This window comes from Schistocerca nitens, chromosome 1, assembly GCF_023898315.1.
Source record: "Schistocerca nitens isolate TAMUIC-IGC-003100 chromosome 1, iqSchNite1.1, whole genome shotgun sequence".
Lineage (NCBI taxonomy): Eukaryota > Metazoa > Arthropoda > Insecta > Orthoptera > Acrididae > Schistocerca > Schistocerca nitens.
Genome location: NC_064614.1, coordinates 556,900,538 through 556,920,279, shown reverse-complemented (window position 1 = coordinate 556,920,279; position 19,742 = coordinate 556,900,538).

The following is a 19,742-nucleotide window of genomic DNA, read 5'->3' as shown; positions in this document are numbered from 1 at the left end:
ACACCACACTTGAACAAACACGTGAAGATTTAACTAGTGAGTTACATAACATTGAATCGAAATGTCAAAAAGTCTGTAATGACGTAAAAACACAAATTTGTGAGCATTTTCAACCCATTTTTTCGCGGCATGAAAATGCACTACAGAATCACGAAGCAGCCATAAAAGAACTGCAAACCATTGTATATGAAAATCACGACACCTTGCAAGCTAAAATTGACTCAGTTGCATCTACCGATTCGGTTACGCAACTTGCAAAAACTCAGGAAAACTTAAAGGACACAGTAGATACTCTGAAACTTGGTTCAGAAAAACACACTGAGGAAATAAGTTCACTATCGGAGAAAGTAGCCGAACTTTCGGATCAGTTCACTAACTTGCATGCTTACGTAACGACTATAATGCTCACATACTTAGAACATTTACCAGTACAGCTAATGAGATTTTAATGCAACATTTTGGTTTACTTGAAAATACATTCTGGATTTAAAGTACTTTCTGTGAGATACCAGATGACACAGTGGTTAGTTTATGTGACAGCTACACGACGCTACTAATGAGTGACAATTTACAATGTTGCTTTTGTGGTGTATCTGTTTTATATCTGCACAGTTTTCTGAATTCTTCTGGAAAGAAAAACATGTTTTAGTAGTAACTTTTGTAGTATAGCAACAATGAGACAGCCTTTTTCGTGGCACAACAATACGTTACAGTACAGTACTTTCTTCATCACAACAATAAGCGTAATAATTACGATATCTATACGCAAAGCATTTCACTTTTGTTTATCATGAGGTAAGTACATTGGCTTTTGCAGAACTTAGCTTTCGGAGGAAAATAACTACGACACTTCCACAGAGATTATCTTACAGCAAGACACACATTTAGCGCTACAGTACACGTATTTGAGTGATGAATTTTGTACTTAAATCATTTATTTTTAAAGATATTTGAAGTACAATGATACAAAGATTTTCCGTGATACATTTCATTCCATTGCTGCAATCTGTAACACCTGAGGGTATAATTACATTAATCCTCAGGGGGGTACACGCCTACTTTGTGTACCATGTGTTTGGCAAGCATAATGATCGACGTGTGAATTTTTTTATATGAGACTGTCACTGTAGCGGAAACTGGTGTCGTAAATATTTCGGTAAGAAAGTTAAGTGACCACCTGCACGTAATGCGTCGTGGGCACCCAGCTGGGCGACAGCCGCCCGAAAAAAAAAAAACCATTAGCGTGTGCCTTTCAGCGGCACAGTTAGAAAAAAAAAGGGAGGCCATTATCCTCGCTATTGACGTTCCTTTGTAGAAAGCATCGCAAAAACGACACGGTCGAACTTGAAAACATATGATTATACTGTGGAGCTCTTAATTTATGATATTTACTAAAATGCCTAATGAAACGATGAGAAACATTTCACGGCTATTGTCGTGCTAGTTGAGAGGAATGCCATATGGCTTGCTTTATGTATTTATTAACTCATTTTGTTTAATATCTAGTTTCTAGCTGCACTTCAGCGTTGGTTAAAATAAAATTTTATAGATGTACTAATACAAATATTTTCTGTCTACAGATCGAGTAAATAATAATTTTTTTCAAAAAATGAGGGAGCACAAAAATACATTTACCTTCACAGGAACTGCATACATAATTTTCTTTTCAACTACTTGGTAATTTTTTTGGTAGAGTAAGTTATCGTGATGCATCACTCTAGTGTTAAGATGTGACATAGGTATTAGACATGGCCATTTTTAGTGTAATATTTTTTTCTGCTTGAGGTCTAGGTTTAAATTTTATTTGCTGCTGCTGTTTGCCAGGCATAGTGCTACTGAATTTTAATTTGTGTTACTCTGCTAAGCCAGATTTATTTTTCTTCTTTGCTGCGCATTCCGTCATATTAGTTGTAATGTTGAATTGCTTGGTAATTTAGATTTACTGTAGCTTGCTTTGCAAATTTCCATTTTTTATTGCTGTTTGTGTTAATTGTTCTGTGCTGCTGCATTGCCAGATTTAAGTTAGCTTAAGAGGGGGTAGACTATAGAAGAGAATGAGTTGCGATGAATTGGAAGAAATGCATTGAGAAGTCTTACAAAAAAAGTACACAAAGCAGGTATAGATAGCACTTTTTGAAATAATTAAGAACGAAGGGAGATCTCCAAGAATTAAAGAAAGTTTTGTTTGCAAGATACTGCAGTAAAACAAACCCTGTCCTTTCCCTTTCTGTTATTCCGCTATGTGTTTGTGTACTCTTGTATATTTGTTTTTTTCCTGTCTTTATGTGTTTAGCTGATGAGAGCTATGTTGTAGAATTTTCCTAATACTATGTTATTTACTTTGTAAAGATGTTGAGACATTATTTATTCTGTTTTGTTGCTCATATGTGAAGGTGATGTTTCAAAAGTTATTCTGATCTTTTATGTATTTACTTATGTCATAGTTCCTGTAACACTGATGTATATGTTGATTTCTATTCTTTTGAAAAGCCCCTATTACTACAAATGTTATCTGTATTATTATGTTTTTAATGATGTGTTTTGTACCTTTGTTATTGTGTTCTTATGTTATAAAATTGTACTTGACACCAGTTCATCAAATTAAGTAACTTGTAAGTTCCGTTTCACTGCACACATTTCTGTTGGTCATAGTATATGGACAATATGTGAGAAGTAGGGACTGTTAGTGTTTGCACGTGTGTTAATAATTCAGCAAGGGACTGGATAACAGCATTGCTGGTTCTAAGGACAATTCCAAACACTTTGTGAGTGCACAAGTGGTGGTTATGGACTTGCTATATTATCTGCAAGACTCTTCATTGGTGATTGTGTACCTGCACAGTCACAACAGATGGCTGCTGGCCATCTCTACCAGGACTACAGTGGGTCTGCTCTGTGATGACCTAACTACCAATATTCTTCAAAACGTCGACTGACTCTGCTGTGGGTTTACTCTGTTGTGGCCCATTACCTGTCTGCATGTCGAGTCAGCACTGTCTTTCCGTTGGAAGGACAACACTACTTCTTCAAGACTGCATGGAAATCCACTACGTCTGTGTGCATTGTCTTTTACTGCTCAGACTTTGAGAAAAATACGGCAATTTTAGTGTGATCAACGATCAGGACTGTCTTTATGGACTGTGAGAAAATTTTAGCTTTTGACCAACATTGTATCAATAAGTGTGTGCATTTGATTTCTTTGTTATTGTAATTACGATTATGAAAAATGTTAACAAATATATATTGCCCAGTGCCCAAAACAATTTGTAAAATTTTTTTGTGGGGAGCGTGGGGCTATGTAAGTAGGCTGTTTCTGTTTTCTTATTGGTAATACCACGTAGCGCTATGTATGACAATCACTGGCTGTGCTGTGTGCAGCCTGTGGCTGCTTTGCATTGTTGTAATACTCGCCATTGTAGTGTTAGGCAGCTGGCTGTAAACAGCGTGTAGCGTTGCGCAGTTGGAGGTGAGCCGCCAGCAGTGGTGGATGTGGGAAGAGAGATGGCGGAGTTTTGTAATTTGTCATGAACTGCTATATATATTATGACTATTAAGGTAAATACATTGTTTGTTCTCTATTAATATCTTTCATTTGCTAACTATCCCTATCAGTAGTTAGTGCCTTCTGTAGTTTGAATCTTTTATTTAGCTGGCAGTAGTGGCGCTCGCTGTATTGCAGTAGTTCGAGTAACCAAGATTTTTGTGAGGTAAGTGATTTGTGAAAGGTATAGTTTAATGTTAGTCAGGGCCCATTCTTTTGTAGGTATTATTGAAAGTCAGATTGCGTTGCGCTAACAAAATATTGTGTGTCAGGATAAGCACAATCGTGTATAATTGATAAAAGGGGACGTTTCACAGTCGTCGGTAACAGTACCATCGGCACTGCGCAGCGAAGGTATTGACTGCGTCTTGCCGCTTGTGTACTTAAAGCAAAACATCTTTTTACCGAGATCTTACTTGAAAACTGTATTATGTAGAAGAACAAGAAGCAACTAGGAACGAATATCAGTCATCGATTCTCAATAAACAGAAACGTAATAGACAAATACAACCAAGTATTCCTTTGAATCCCTGGATCCACCCAGTTAAGGCGAATAAAAATTTATAAATTCCATAATTCGCATGAGATTTAGTCACGCATCATTCCATAGCCATTATCAGCGAAATCGCGAACGAGATTGTCCGTATTCTGAATGAGACGGAATAACAGCAGGAGACAACAATTATTTTTTTCCGACTGTAAAAGGTATGCAAACCAGCAAACTGATTTCATACAACAGTTAATCAGACCTCATCAGTCATTGGGAACTAACATAGCAACTCCCCTTTATCAAAATTTATGTAATTTTAAAATTTTCACGAAGTTTTCAGATAAATGAAATATTAATCTGTAAAATTACAAAACTCAGGAAAAAGGCCGCACATCACTGTCTTTCATTGTCACCACAACAGCCCCAGGTGAACACTGTTCCCCAGACATATGACAATATGACAGGCCCACACACACACACACACACACACACACACATCTGAGAGTCAAACCATGTAGCGTGATAACTCACTTATCCACAGATAAATGATGACGTTGTCTTCAGCACCCTAACCAATATTACCTACTCTTTCTCTCAATTGACGGTGTCGGAACAACAGTATGCTTTTGAGAACCAAGTATTGACACCCCTCAGAAGATCGTTCTAGTACCGAGCTGTGCTTCTGACCTGTAATGGAAGTCCAGAGACATATTTGACCGCATTCGGGAGGACGACGGTTCAATTCAGCGTCCAGCCATCCTGATTTAGGTTTTCCGTGATTTCCCTAAATCGCTCCAGGCAAATGCTGGGATGGTGCCTTTGAAAGGGCACGGTCGACTTCCTTCCCCGTCCGTCCCTAATCCAATTAGACCGATGACCTCACAGTTTGGTCTCTTCGCCGAGTACGGCTTAGAATTCGATGCCTCCATCATGTCCTAGTAATGTCAACAGCGAGCCTTGGTATACAGTACTCCTTGGGTGCTTCTCTGTAGAAATCTCCCAACTGGTAAGTCAAACATTCACTTATTTCTGTCTGGAGACACTTTCAGACTAGAAGACTATTTGTGTGTGTGTGTGTGTGTGTGTGTGTGTGTGTGTGTGTGTGTGTGAAATCTTATGGGACTCAACTGCTAAGGTTATCAGCCCCTAAGCTTACACACTACTTAACCTAAATTATCCTAAGGACAAACACACACAACCATGCCCGACGGAGGACTCGAACCTCCGCCGGGCTAGAAGACTAGATCGAGGATATTAGCAGTGGTAAGTATATTAGGTTCAAAAAAGGTATAGGAGAAGACGAAGGATGACGTAAAACTAGCCGAAAAGTACGCAAAATAAATCATGGTAAAAATACCAAAAATGCTTTAAGGCAATATAACGGCTTCAGTCTTGCGAGGACTCATACACTTTGAAATCTAAATCCTGAATATTATAGCTGTCATTAGCAGAATCGCTGTTACGTAATTCAGGTATTATCGCTTGTGCTGTCGTAACGAGAATTGTTCTAAAAACTGAAGAAAAAAGAAATAGTTATTTTTTGTTTTGGTCTTGTTCTGAGTATTTGTGCTCTGTGCGCATAATTTTTTTGATATCAGTGTATAAGAACTGAACGTATTCCGTAAAAGAGAAACACGAGGACCTTACAACAATCAGAGTAACTTATCATCATGACTTCCCACCCCTACCCTCCCACCAAACAAAAATCATTCTTGTTTGGAACTGTGAATGGGTAAGGAACGTCAGCAGTGGACAAGACAATAAACTAAACAATTACAACAACTTGCGTTGTGATATTACACAAGCCTGTTGCAGATAAAGTGGACTGATGGAGTAAAAAATGAAGACAACCTCCAATGAGTCATCGAAAGAAAGTACGTAATGAAATGAAGAGACAGTATGGTAGGGCATGTATTACGACATGAGTCGTGCTGAAAACAATAGTTGGAGCAACTGAAGTAGGGGTAAAGAATTATAGAGGCATGATTAGATACGAAGACATAAGGCAAATCGTCGATGACATGGACTGCAACAATTATGCTGAAGTGAAGAGCTTAGGTGGCAAGCGACAGGGATGGAGAGCGCATCAAACCAACATTCGCGTTGATGACCAACAACAACAACAGCAACACAGCAGTTTCCTGGTGTTTTGTAACTGTTTTTAAAAAAAGTGTCTCTCGGTTCAGATCTTTTCTAAATCTGCATTTTGTACAACACTGTTCGCGAAATATCTTGTGATGAACGTCTGCCTGGTTCTGTGACTCTTCTGATATCCTGTTCACAAAATATGCTCTCATCTGTTGATTCTCCTCAAATTTTGGACATCAGTGTATTAAGCGACAACTCCATGTTGAAATTTATTTTTTATTTTGATGGTGGTCAGTTGTTTGTCCCATAACTTCTATAGCAACATCACAGTCAGCCTGTGTAACACGGCGGCAGTGCTCAACAGTGGAGTAGACACGTTCAGAACCTGTTACCTACATTCTGAATAGCAAAAAGGAAACCATTAATATGAGTTTGTATTTACACAGCTTTTTCACGTTGTTTTATTGAAGTGGTATCTACTCTTTTTCAGTTGCCTGTTGCTTTCACTTCTAGAAAGTTCAGAAATACACGACGTTCTTGGTGTTAGGCATTTGTCTATGCAGCCATGTGCGCACTTAGACTGTAATGTCACTCGTACCAGCGGCACATTCGCTTTAACGTCGGTCTGAAACTTGAGTCATAAAATATTCATGACTACCACTGCCGTTACTGTGGATACCCGACAACTACAGATAACGAAAATTCCGTTACACGCAAAGTCGCCGTGTACCTGGGCGTCGGTTTCGCACAGTCATACCAGGCCACATTGACGAATGAATCTCGTAAACAAAAAGTGAACGACAAGTTGTGGTTCGTAAGTGCAATCTCTCGCTATGTCTGGGAACGAGGCATTTTTTTCTATTGCAGTACTCTTTCTTGTTAAATATGCGTACGTGCTGACAGTTTACGTGACTGTCTTTGGGGGGACGTTCAGGAAAACTACACACTATTTAAAAGATGCACCAAATCCCAATCTGAAGATACGCCAATGACATTTTGTACCATCGTTTATATGAAATTAACACTTTTGCTGTTAAGTTGTTTAGATTATAAATATTTGACTTTTTTTTGGAATTTAAAAATTTTGTTTTCCAGAAATAATATGTGTAACTTTTTCTCAGAAAATATTCAAGAGGCTTCTACAAACCTATCTGTTTAATCTCTTCGCATGTAGTAAGCATCTTTCATAAGACAGTTTGAGCGTATCGAATGGGAGACTTTTAACATCTTTTTAATTCCAATTCTGTGAGTGTAAAAAAAATTCAAAATTTACTCTTGATACAAAATTTATTGAGTTTAGAGAAACAAGTGTACAAAACTTCATAGTTTATTGAAATAATTGTACAAATTTTCATAATTCTAGCCTTCACAGATTCTGAGAAAAAGGTACATAAACTGTGAAGAACGTGATTTTCAGATAATGAAATTTAAAGTTCAACCTAACACATTTTCTTAAGTCTCCTCTTCAGAATGCTCCAGATTTGTACTCAGAGTCCTTTTTCCATTCAAGGCTCCACTTCAGGTTTCTTGTTTTCTGCCTTCCTACCTTTACCAGGTTCTCAGCTGACTTTTCAGCTGCAGAGAGATAACTCGAATGAAATTTCCTATCTTAAACCACATTCTCTCTAACACCTTTATCCTTATATGTTTCAATCATTAAATAGAAGGACTGCATCATAAGCTGCAATTCTGTTAACTGCAGAAGATGAAAATGTGGCAAAACAAGAAGTGCATTTTCATAAACAAAGCAACTGATCTTTTATTGTCTTAGTGATACAGAACAGAGTCACAGGTGATCTATAAAAACAAAGAGTATATAAAAATATCTTCTAGATGTATCCCGCGCAAGTTTGTTTGAAAGTAATCCATGGAATCGTTCACGAGCTAGTATTGAAGCGTTGCTTCAGAAAGTGGCGTGGCAGAAAGGTTGTGTCACTCATTTAATTATTTTTCAGGCCCTTAAGATGCGATTTCATCATTGTAACTTGTGGAACTTATTGTCCATGAGTTCTACAAATAAATAAAAAATAAATTAAAAATGGAATTTTTCGGTCAATTTCACGAATGTTCCCCTTAGGCCGCTGCTTTTATTATGTACAGTGATTTCTACATCTACATCTATCTCTACATCTACATGATTACTCTGCAATTCACAAAAAAGTGCTTGGCAGAGGGTTCATCGAACCACAATCATACTATCTCTCTACCATTCCACTCCCGAACAGCGCGCGGGAAAAACGAACACCTAAACCTTCCTGTTCGAGCTCTGATTTCTCTTATTTTATTTTGATGATTGTCCCTATCTATGTAGGTTGGGCTCAACAAAATATTTTCGCATTCGGAAGAGAAAGTTGGTGACTGAAATTTCGTAAATAGATCTCGCCGCGACGAAAAAGCCTTTGTTTTAATGACTTCCATCACAACTCGCGTATCATATCTGCCACACTCTCTCCCCTATTACGTGATAATACAAAGCGAGCTGCCCTTTTTTGCACCCTTTCGATGTCCTCCGTCAATCCCACCTGGTAAGGATCCCACACCGCGCAGCAATATTCTAACAGAGGACGAACGAGTGTAGTGTAAGCTGTCTCTTTAGTGGACTTGTTGCATCTTCTAAGTGTCCTGCCAATGAAACGCAACCTTTGGCTCGCCTTCCCCACAATATTTTCTATGTGGTCTTTCCAACTGAAGTTGTTCGTAATTTTAACACCCAGGTACTTAGTCGAATTGACAGCCTTGAGAATTGTACTATTTATCGAGTAATCGAATTCCAACGGATTTCTTTTGGAACGCATGTGGATCACCTCACACTTTTCGTTATTTAGCGTCAACTGCCACCTGCCACACCATACAGCAATCTTTTCTAAATCGCTTTGCAACTAATACTGGTCTTCTGATGACCTTACTAGACGGTAAATTACAGCATCATCTGCGAACAACCTAAGAGAACTGCTCAGATTGTCACACAGGTCATTTATATAGATCAGGAACAGCAGAGGTCCCAGGACGCTTCCCTGGGGAACACCTGATATCAGGAACACCTTCAGTTTTACTCGATGATTTGCCGTCTATTACTACGGACTGCGACCTTCCTGACAGGAAATCACGAATCCATTCGCATAGTTTGGCAGCCCTGCAGCCAGGCGACTAGCGCGAGTTTTGGTCTTCTCGTAAAGATAAGTCATTTTAGATTATAAAACATATAGATTAGTACTGATTACGTGGTAAATAAGTGTATTAGTGTGCCGTTTAAGTGTACCATTAAAGGTTTCATTTTTCTTTACGTAATATAGCAGAAAACGCGGAAAGTCCGTACAGTCGTATTTTCTGTTTACGTTCTGCTGAAGCAAATCTATAGAATTTCGTTTAGTTGTTCCTTACTCTCTCCAGCAATTTAACTTAGCGTACCTCTTCATTATTTAACTAGCATTTCCGGAAAGTAGCGTAAAGTTTAAGTTGTTGTTTCAGAAACTTTGCACTTTTGTTTTTGTTTACACACAGTTGCGTAAACAGTTGCGTATAGGCCAAATTTCTGTAACCATATTTTCGTGTTTATCTGTAATTTAACTGACATATTCTTAATATACTGTTACTTTTATCATGAGTGAAAAGTGCTTGACTTGCCGTAGAATTGTTAGGTCGGGGCTTTGGTGTGATGGGTGCTGTAGTTTTTTCCATGTGGGTGACTGTAGTGGCGTGGGAATAGGGGAAGTAAATGAGACTCATCAGTGGTTTTGTAGGATTTGTAATAGAGATAGGAAGATACTAGAACAGGAGGGGAAAATTGCCGCCCTTCAGGCTGAGTTAGACAAGGCCAGGGGAGATCTTGACAGGTTAAGGAGGGAGAAGGGTAAAGAGAGGTGGGAAGTGGCAACAGGCAACAGGAGGAACAGGCCTAGAACTTTGTCTAACAGCTTTATGGTGAATGTGGAAAATAGATTTGACCTGTTGCTTCAGTTAGAAGCTGGTGAGCCTCAAGCAGTTGCAGGTGTAGACAGGGCACAACAAACTTTCAGCAGCAAATTGAAAAGTAAGAATGTAGGGAAATCAGTAAAGAGAAAGAAAGTGTTGTTGTTAGGTAGTTCCCATGGAAGAGGTGTTGGCCAACTTTTGCAGGATGAACTAGGATCAGAATACCAGGTCGACAATTTTTTTAAACCTAGTGCTGGTCTGGAGCAGGTGACAGAGGATTTAGGATCACTTTGCAAAGATTTCACTAAGGAAGACACCGTGGTTATAGTGGGTGGGGCAGGTAACAGTATTGACAGAGATCCTGGGTACAGTATAGAGTGTGACCCGGCGAAGATTGCATCAGCATCAAAGCATACTAGTGTTGAGTTTGTATCTGTTCTTGGGCGCCATGACCGACCTCATTTGAACTCTTCTGTCAAGAGAGTTAATTTGGAGCTGGAACGGCTGCTCATGTCGGGTGCGGGGTCACACATTGGTGTGGTTCATGTTGATTCTCTCAGTAGGTGGGATTATACTAGGCATGGCCTTTACCTCAACAGGAAGGGGAAGGGTAAATTGGCTGCGGAAATAGCAGGAAAGTTAAAGGGGGGAGGCACTGTCATGAGTGGTAAAATACCAGTGGTTATAGGATTCAGAAATGACCCTTTTTTAGGGTAGCGAGGACAGAAAGAAAGCAAATTTTAAGAGAGGTTAGAACTGAGACAAACCTTCAGTTTGAGAAAGAAATCAAAAAAACATAATTCCAGCTTATTACATCAGCAGAAACAGCCATTGGTTAAGAATTTTCAACTGACAGCAGATATTTTAACTCCACCCAATTTTAACTCAGTCAATGAGAAATGTCAGCTATCTTTATTGCATCAAAATATTCGAGGACTGAGAAATAAAATTAATGAATTAACTATCTGCATAGATGAATTAGAGTCTTCAAACCCAGCTGACATAATCTGCCTCTCTGAACATCATGTAACCACTGGTATAGAACTTTTAAGTGTTACAGGGTTTAGGTTAGCGTCTCACTTTTGTAGATCAGAAATGAAGAAAGGAGGAGTTGCCACATTCATCAGGAACTGTCATAAATTTAAGAACATAGACATTCATAAATTTTGCCTAGAACAGCATATGGAAGCATGTGCAACAGAATTAGAATTTCACAAAAAATCCTTCATAATATTAAGTGTATATCGAGCACCTGCAGGTAACTTTAATCTGTTTGTCAACCACCTTGAAGCTGTACTGGCCCATTTAACAACCAAAAACAAAGAAATAGTGGTTGCTGGTGATTTCAATGTAGATTTCCTTAAAGACTCTCCCAATAAGAACTTATTTGAGTTAGTAACACTATCATTCAACTTAATTCCCACTGTAAAGTTCCCCACTAGGATAGCCACTTGCTCACAAACAGCCATTGATAATATCTTTATAGAAAAGTCCAATGAACAAAATTATATTACAGAACCAATAGTCAATGGCCTCTCAGACCATGACATGCAGTTCCTTCTGTTAAATGTTAATACTGAACAGGATGTAAAATCTGTTAAATCTGAGCTCAAGAGGGTAATCAGTAAGCCAAAAATTGATTATTTTAGGACACTCCTCAGAGACATTCACTGGACTGATGTTTACAGTGCTCATGGCATGAATGAAAAATATAACATTTTTGCTAATAAAGTGCTTACCTTATTCGAACACTGCTTTCCCCCAAAACTTACCAAGGTTAGAGCAAAGTCTACATAGAAGCCATGGATTACTCGAGGAATAGGGGTATCTTGTAAAACAAAAAGAAAACTGTATCTGTCAATCTGAAACATTTCCAATGTTGATGCTATAGCACATTATAAGAAATACTGCAAAACATTAAAGACTGTAATACGGATGTCAAAGCAAATATATTACAAGGAAAAGATAGGCATATCAGATAACAAAATAAAGACAATATGGGATATAGTGAAGGAGGAGACTGGTAGAACCAGACATGAAGAGGAACAAATAGCATTAAGAGTAAATGATACATTGGTGACAGATGTGTATAGTGTTTCAGAACTTTTTAACAAACATTTTATAACTGTTACTGAAAAGATGGGGTTGTCAGGTTCGGTAGATGCTGCTATGGATTACCTTAGACCAGACATTTCAAGTAAATTCCATAATATGAATTTGACCCTCACTACCCCAACAGAAATAATGTCCATCATAAAATCTTTAAAATCAAAAACATCTAGTGGGTATGATGAAATATCAACAAAGTTAATTAAAGAACGTGATTCTGAGCTAAGTAACATATTAACCTATCTGTGTAACCAGTCTTTATTAGTAGAATATTTCCTGAATGGCTGAAATATGCTGAAGTTAAGCCACTGTTTAAGAAGGGAGATAAAGAAATAGCATCAAATTTCCGTCCAATTTCACTGTTGCCAGCATTCTAAAAAATTTTCGAAAAAGTAATGTACAGTCGTCTTTATAACCATCTTATCTCAAATAACATACTGTCAAAGTCACAGTTTGGATTTCTAAAAGGTTCTGATATTGAGAAGGCTATCTACACTTACAGTGAAAATGTACTTAATTCATTAGACAAAAAATTGCAGGCAACTGGTATATTTTGTGATCTGTCAAAGGCATTTGACTGTGTAAATCACAATATCCTTTTAAGTAAACTAGAATATTACAGAATAACAGGAAATGCTGCAAAATGGTTCAAATCTTATATCTTTGGCAGGAAACAAAGGGTGTTATTAGGAAAGAGACATGTATCAAGCTATCAGGCATCATCCAACTGGGATCTAATTACATGTGGGGGTCCCACGAGGTTCCATTTTGGGGCCCTTACTTTTTCTTATGTATATCAATGACCTTTCATCAGTAACATTACCAGATGCCAAGTTTGTTTTGTTTGCCGATGATACAAACATTGCAATAAATAGCAAATCAAGTGTAGTCTTAGAAAGATCAGCCAATAAAATATTTGTGGACATTAATCACTGGTTCCTAGCCAATTCTTTGTCACTAAACTTTGAAAAAACACACTACATGCAGTTCAGAACTTGTAAGGGGTGTCCCAAGAGTATATGTCTAACATACGATGACAAGAAGATAGAAGAAGTGGACAGTGTTAAATTCTTGGGATTACAGCTTGATAATAAATTCAACTGGGAGGAGCACACCACAGAACTGCTGAAGCATCTTAACAAATCTCTGTTTGCAATGCGAATTTTGTCAGACATAGGGGATATAAAAATGAAAAAGCTGGCATACTATACATACTTTCATTCCATAATGTCATATGGGATTATTTTTTGGGGTCATTCATCAAGCCAAGCAAAAGTTTTCCAGGCACAAAAACGTGCAGTGAGAGTTATATGTGGTGTGAACTCAAGAACATCCTGCAGAAGCCTGTTTAGGGAACTAGGGATACTAACTACTGCTTCCCAGTATATTTATTCCTTAATGAAATTTGTCATTAAAAATATATCACTTTTTCAAACCAACAGCTCAATTCATGGAATCAATACTAGAAATAAGAATAATCTTCACAAGGATTTAAAGTCACTTAGTCTTGTACAAAAAGGCGTGCGTTATTCAGGAACACACATTTTCAATAACTTGCCAGCAGCCATAAAAACTTAACAACCAATGAAATTCAGTTTAAGAGAAGCCTAAAGGATTTATTGGTGGCCAACTCCTTCTACTCCATTGATGAATTTCTTAGTAAAACCAACTGATTTGTATATAAGTACAACATAACTTCTGCACAATTTCAGTGCAGTAATGTGTTCATTGAAAATTTGTGTGTCTGTGTATGTGTGTGTGTGTGTGTGTGTGTGTGTGTGTGTTTGTGTGTGTGTGTGTGTGTGTGTGTGTGTGTGTGTGTGTGTGTGTGTTAGTATAATCTAACTTCTGCACCATTTCAGTGCAGTAATGTGTTCATTGTAAATAAGTATTACAGTAGTTGTATTACCTTATAAATAAATAAAAAACTTTTTTATTTTAAATTCAGTGCATTAGTATTTGTAAAATGACTCTTAGTGTTCATTAAAAAATGAAGATCATTCCACTTGGGACCTGTTGAATGGTACATTAGCTTATTTGTTTTAGTTGTAAATATTTGTCATGTATTGTTGTTTTTCTGACATGTTCCACATCCTGGAGGACCTCCTCACTACGGATCAATTGGAATGAAAGTAAATCTAATCTAAACTGAGACGATATCCCGTAGGCCCGCAGCTTGATTAGAAGTCGCTTGTGAGGAACGGTGTCCAAAGCTTTCCGGAAATCTAGAAATACCGAATCAACTTGAGATCCCCTGTCGATAGCGGCCATTACTTCGTGCGAATAAAGAGCTAGCTGCGTTGCACAAGAACGATGTTTTCTGAAACCATGCTGATTACGTATCAATAGATCGTTCCCTTCGAGGTGATTCATAATGTTTCAATACAGTATATGCTCCAAAACCCTACTGCAAACCGACGTCAATGATATAGGTCTGTAGTTCGATGGATTACTCCTACTACCCTTCTTAAACACTGGTGCGACGTGCACAGTTTTCCAATCTGTGGGTACAGATCTATCGGTGAGCGAGCGGTTGTATATGATTGCTAAGTAGGGAGCTATTGTATCAGCGTAATCTGAAAGGAACCTAATCGGTATACAATCTGGACCTGAAGACTTGCCCGTATCACGCGATTTGAGTTGCTTCGCAACCCCTCAGGTATCTACTTCTAAGAAACTCATGCTAGCAGCTGCTCGTGTTTCAAATTCTGGAATATTCCATTCGTCTCCCCTGGTGAAGGAATTTCGGAAAACTGCGTTCAATAACTCCGCTTTAGCGGCACAGTCGTCGATAACAGTACCATCGGCACTGCGCAGCGAAGGTATTGACTGCGTCTTGCCGGTTGTGTACTTTACATACGACCAGAATTTCTTCGGATTTTCTACCAAATTTCGAGACAATGTTTCGTTGTGGAACCTATTAAAGGCATCTCGCATTGAAGTCCGTGCCAAATTTCGCACGTCTGTAAATTTTAGGCAATCTTCGGGATTTCGCGTTCTTCTGAACTTTGCATGGTTTTTCCGTTGCCTCTGCAACAGCGTTCGGACCTGTTTTGTGTCCTGGGGGATCAGTTCCATCTCTTACCAGTTTATGAGGTATGACTCTCTCAATTGCTGTTGCTACTATATCTTTGAATTTGAGCCACATCTCGTCTACATTTGAACAGTCAGTTCGGAAGGAATGGAGATTGTCTCTTAGGAAGGCTTCTAGTGACACTTTATCCGCTTTTTTTAAATAAAATTATGTTGCGTTTGTTTCTGGTGGATTTAGAAGAACTACTTAACTATGTTCAGTCTCTCCTTAATTTCACCCACTCATTATATAGTGAGTAGCCACCGACAGTGAAGGGTTGTCTCATTTGAGAAATGTGTACTGTGTATGACTGCTGTTGTGACTGGATACAGAGAATGGCTTGAGTGTAGACGACATCTGAGCAACATACTAAGGTACATTTACAGGAGCCATAATAACTCGCTATTGTCCACAGTGCAGGATGCAATTGGTGTAAGTGCAGATATTTTTATATGCAGTACCTTAATAGGTACATATATCAGTGTACTGGTTGTTTTTTCTCTGCGTCAAAACGTTTCCCCACAAAAGAGTCACAAACTTTACAAGCTGATGTTTTCTGCGTGGTCGTATCTGCACCACTAAGTGGACTATGCGTGCCACTAAAGGCTAATTATTTTGCGCCCACATGTCCACATTGCAAGGCATGACCTTCTGCCCTGAGGAAAATAAGCATCAATGGAATGTTCTTGCCACATGTATTTGGCAGTATTACCCAACCTAAAAACATTCGACTTTCAATAGCTATTATTATTAGTCTGCAGTGACATAAATATTGGTGTAATGTTACACCAATAGAAATATTTGTATTTACATCCATTACGCCATTTATATCCTGACAATATTGTCTGGCAACATTGTGGCCACACGAATTGCAGCCACATATATTGCAACATTACCGACAATGTTGATGGCAATACGTTTCCGGGTCAGAAGTATTTACAAGGCGCCACACTATTGCCACAAAACGAACGAACGTGAGCCACTGGAAGTCAGCGAAGTTCTATTACTTTTACATCACACGAACAATCAAGGTAGAAAGTACAAGAGAAATCAGGCTTTGTGGATGTGTGGATGCGTTCATTTTTAAGTAAGCTATTTACTTGAGAGAATTTAACCAGTGAATTGATTCTGGATACATACTTGTTCCAGAATATGATCAGAATGTCGGAACACGATGTCGAATATCTCTAAAAGCAATTTGTCCGAGACCTGCTAAAACCGATACAGATACAAGACAGTGCATACCAGTTACAGCCTGACCGGCGATCACCCTTCGGTTTTTAGGTACTTATGGTCCATACGGAAGTTTAATGTACATCTTTAAAGTTCACTATTCATCAAAAAGTCTTATAGTACCAGATGTGTGCAATGCATTTGTAGAAGGATTGAAAGATTTCATTAAGGGAGGTTAGACATAATAATACAATTTGTATTATTATTTTACTTTTGTTCCCCAGCACAGACCAGTGTTTACACTGCCAACTCCTGCTTCAGGTACGTCTCAAGGTAATGCGAAACTCATGGCATCAAATGCCAATCATATGGAGACAGAGTTACCCGCGTTTCCACACTTCCTATGCAACCTTTCTGCCTCGCATTTGGCGTTTTTCATATGCTTCATCAAGCGTGATTCCCAGCTCAACCGCAACAACTTGCCGACGTTTTTTTCTTCAGTTTGCGATCTCTGTGTGAACTAATTTCGACATCCCATAAATGATCGTAGGTGAATCGTATTTATAAAATATAAAATAGTCCTCTCGATTGTACACTTTTCCATTTTTGTACACAACAAACTCGCAACAACAAACAACTACAAAGCATGTTGCTAGATGTGTTGCTATGTGTACGCGACCAAACTTTCGAGCAAAAGCGAAACAATATTATTGTTGTCTCGTAGATACGCGACTGCAGCGCTGTCGGTGAGAGAAGTGGGAAACAAAGGTGAGAGCGAGAGGGAAGCATTTACAGACAGAGACAGTGATAGATGTTGCCTTGTAATACGAAATAGTCTCCATCCTCGGTAGACAACAACGACAATCCCTCGCTAATACGTCGGAAACTACCTGTTACAGCCTGACTATCAGCAATATTGCCCTCTATTGCAGCCACGTTTCAGAAATGGTGACTGTAGTGTCTGCAGACTTGCCAACACTACGCACACTAATTGAAAGAGGCGGCCAAGATGCACGCGCTAACTCACGAAGGATGGAGTGAGGTCTGAAACAGGAGACTTAATGAATGTGATAAAGAAAATACGTAGCTTTGTAATATACTTAACTTTTAATGTTTCCTTTGGTACATCTCTCTTGACTATACAAATGAGACTCGTAAGATACATGCACTGATACAATTGGCGCCTTGCTAAGTCGTAGCCATTAACTTAGCTGAAGGCTATTCTGTCTCTCGGCAAATGAGAGCAAAGGCTTCGTCAGTATAGTCGCTAGCAACGTCGTCGTACAACTGGGGCGAGTTCTCGTACGTCTCTCGAGACCTGCCGTGTGGTGGCGCTCGGTCTGCGATCACACAGTGGCGACACGCGGGTCCAACATGTACTAATGGACCGCGGCCGATTTAAGCTACCACCTAGCAAGTGTGGTGTCTTGCGGTGACACCACAGTGACGATAACGCTATTGCAATCAAAAATATTCTGTAAAACATAGGCCATCTAACCACACCTTTACAGAAGCGTTTGTAGTGAGCACGGCAGTAAGTAACGGGTTAACCGATTCTGAATGTGCAAGATGCATGGATCAGAGCGTATCGGAGACTACACAAGAATTCCGGTTTTTCGGATCAACAGTGTTTAATGGATCTCTTACATCACAATGACAGTGTTTCCACATACGTAAACCACCGCACATGACGACAAGAAATGCTTGAGGAACAGACGTAACATAGCCTCCGCAGAGTCATACTGGGCGATCGACAGTCTAATGTGAATCAGATCTACGCCGATTTGAGTGTTTCCATAGGAAGCACACTTCTGCCGGTACAATACGGATACAAATGCACCGCATAGCTTGCAGCAGCCGATGACCGTCTCGTGCTTTTTTTCTGACGCCTCGACACAAAAAGCAATGATTGCCATCGGCGCGCGAGCATTGTCAATAGACCATGGAACAGTGGCAGAGGGTAGCGATTCGGGTGCATCGAGTTTATGCGTGCATGAGAGAGTACCGGTGCCTAATGAATGAGACTTCCTCTAAAATACACGCTCTAATTTTGATGTTTGCCATCCGCTGGCCTTTCTTTTTGAGGAGTCTGCTGTGTTCCACGTATGGTGGTCTGGTCTGCCTATTACACAGTACGAACCTCTTCAAATGTCGCCGGTCTCTGTCAGATAACAGACGAGGTCGGCCTGTATGATTTTCTGCTGTACATGTCCCTTCACGTTTCCACTTCACTATTACATCGGAAACAGTGGACCCAGAGATGTTTAGGAGTGTGGAAATCTCACGTACAGACGTATGACACAAGTGACATCCAATCACCGTTCGAAGTCTGTGAGTTCTGCGGAGCGGCCCATTCTGCTCTCTCACCATGTCTAATGACTACTGAGGTCGCTGATTTGGAGTAACTGGCAGTAGGTGGCAGCACAATGCACCTAATATGAGAAACATATGTTTCTGGGGGTGTCCGGACACTTTTGATCACATAGTGTACTTAGCAAGGCATGGGAACCCACTATTAGATTGGTCAGTAAGAGGAATGAGATACTACACAACGAAATGACTTTGGGGGCAGGCGAAGTAGCAGCAGAGGTGCCGCCAGCGCGCGTAACTGGGAGCAAACCTAGGACAGAACACTGGGTCGCCAGTGTCGCCAGGGTCTGCTTTTCCTACTTCTTTCTGGGGATGTTGCTTCTTATATTTCTCTTCGTCGTATGTTTTCTCGTTGCACTTGTTCCTTGTTTTTTTCTTCCTTGCATGGGCCGTTCGCAGCTCCTCAGGTAGCATGTCCGGTCACCTTGGACAGGATTTGTGATTGATGTAAGGAATGGCAGCTAACTCTACATACAGATAAATGTAAATTAATGCAGATGATTAGGAAAAAGAATCCTGTAATGTTTAAATAGTCCATTGTAAGACGTCGTGGTCACCTGACCTTCATTGGTTACATATTCCGCCCTCACAATCATATTCCGCACATCAAGACGCTTCATTCGAACCCAAACGCGATAAGATAAAGTCAATGTTGTATGAATTCCTGTAAACGATATGCAAATAACAACTGCGCTCGGGAGTTGAGATACTCGAGGCAGGCATACACACACACATTCAAGAAACGACGGTCACAAGAGCTTTTAGCTCGGGAGAAGCAGACTGCACGCCGAGAGGCCGGTCCCTTCAGAGGACGATTCAGCCTGTCTATGTCAGACGGCGACCACCCGTGGAGTAGACAGCATTTCCCTGAGTGAAAGGGAAGAACGACCCCGTGTTCCGCTTAAAAGCAAATTCCGCTACATTGTGTGGGAGCGCCCAGCCTACCCATTCTTTACAGACATAGCACGCAGTTTCAGAGATTTTCA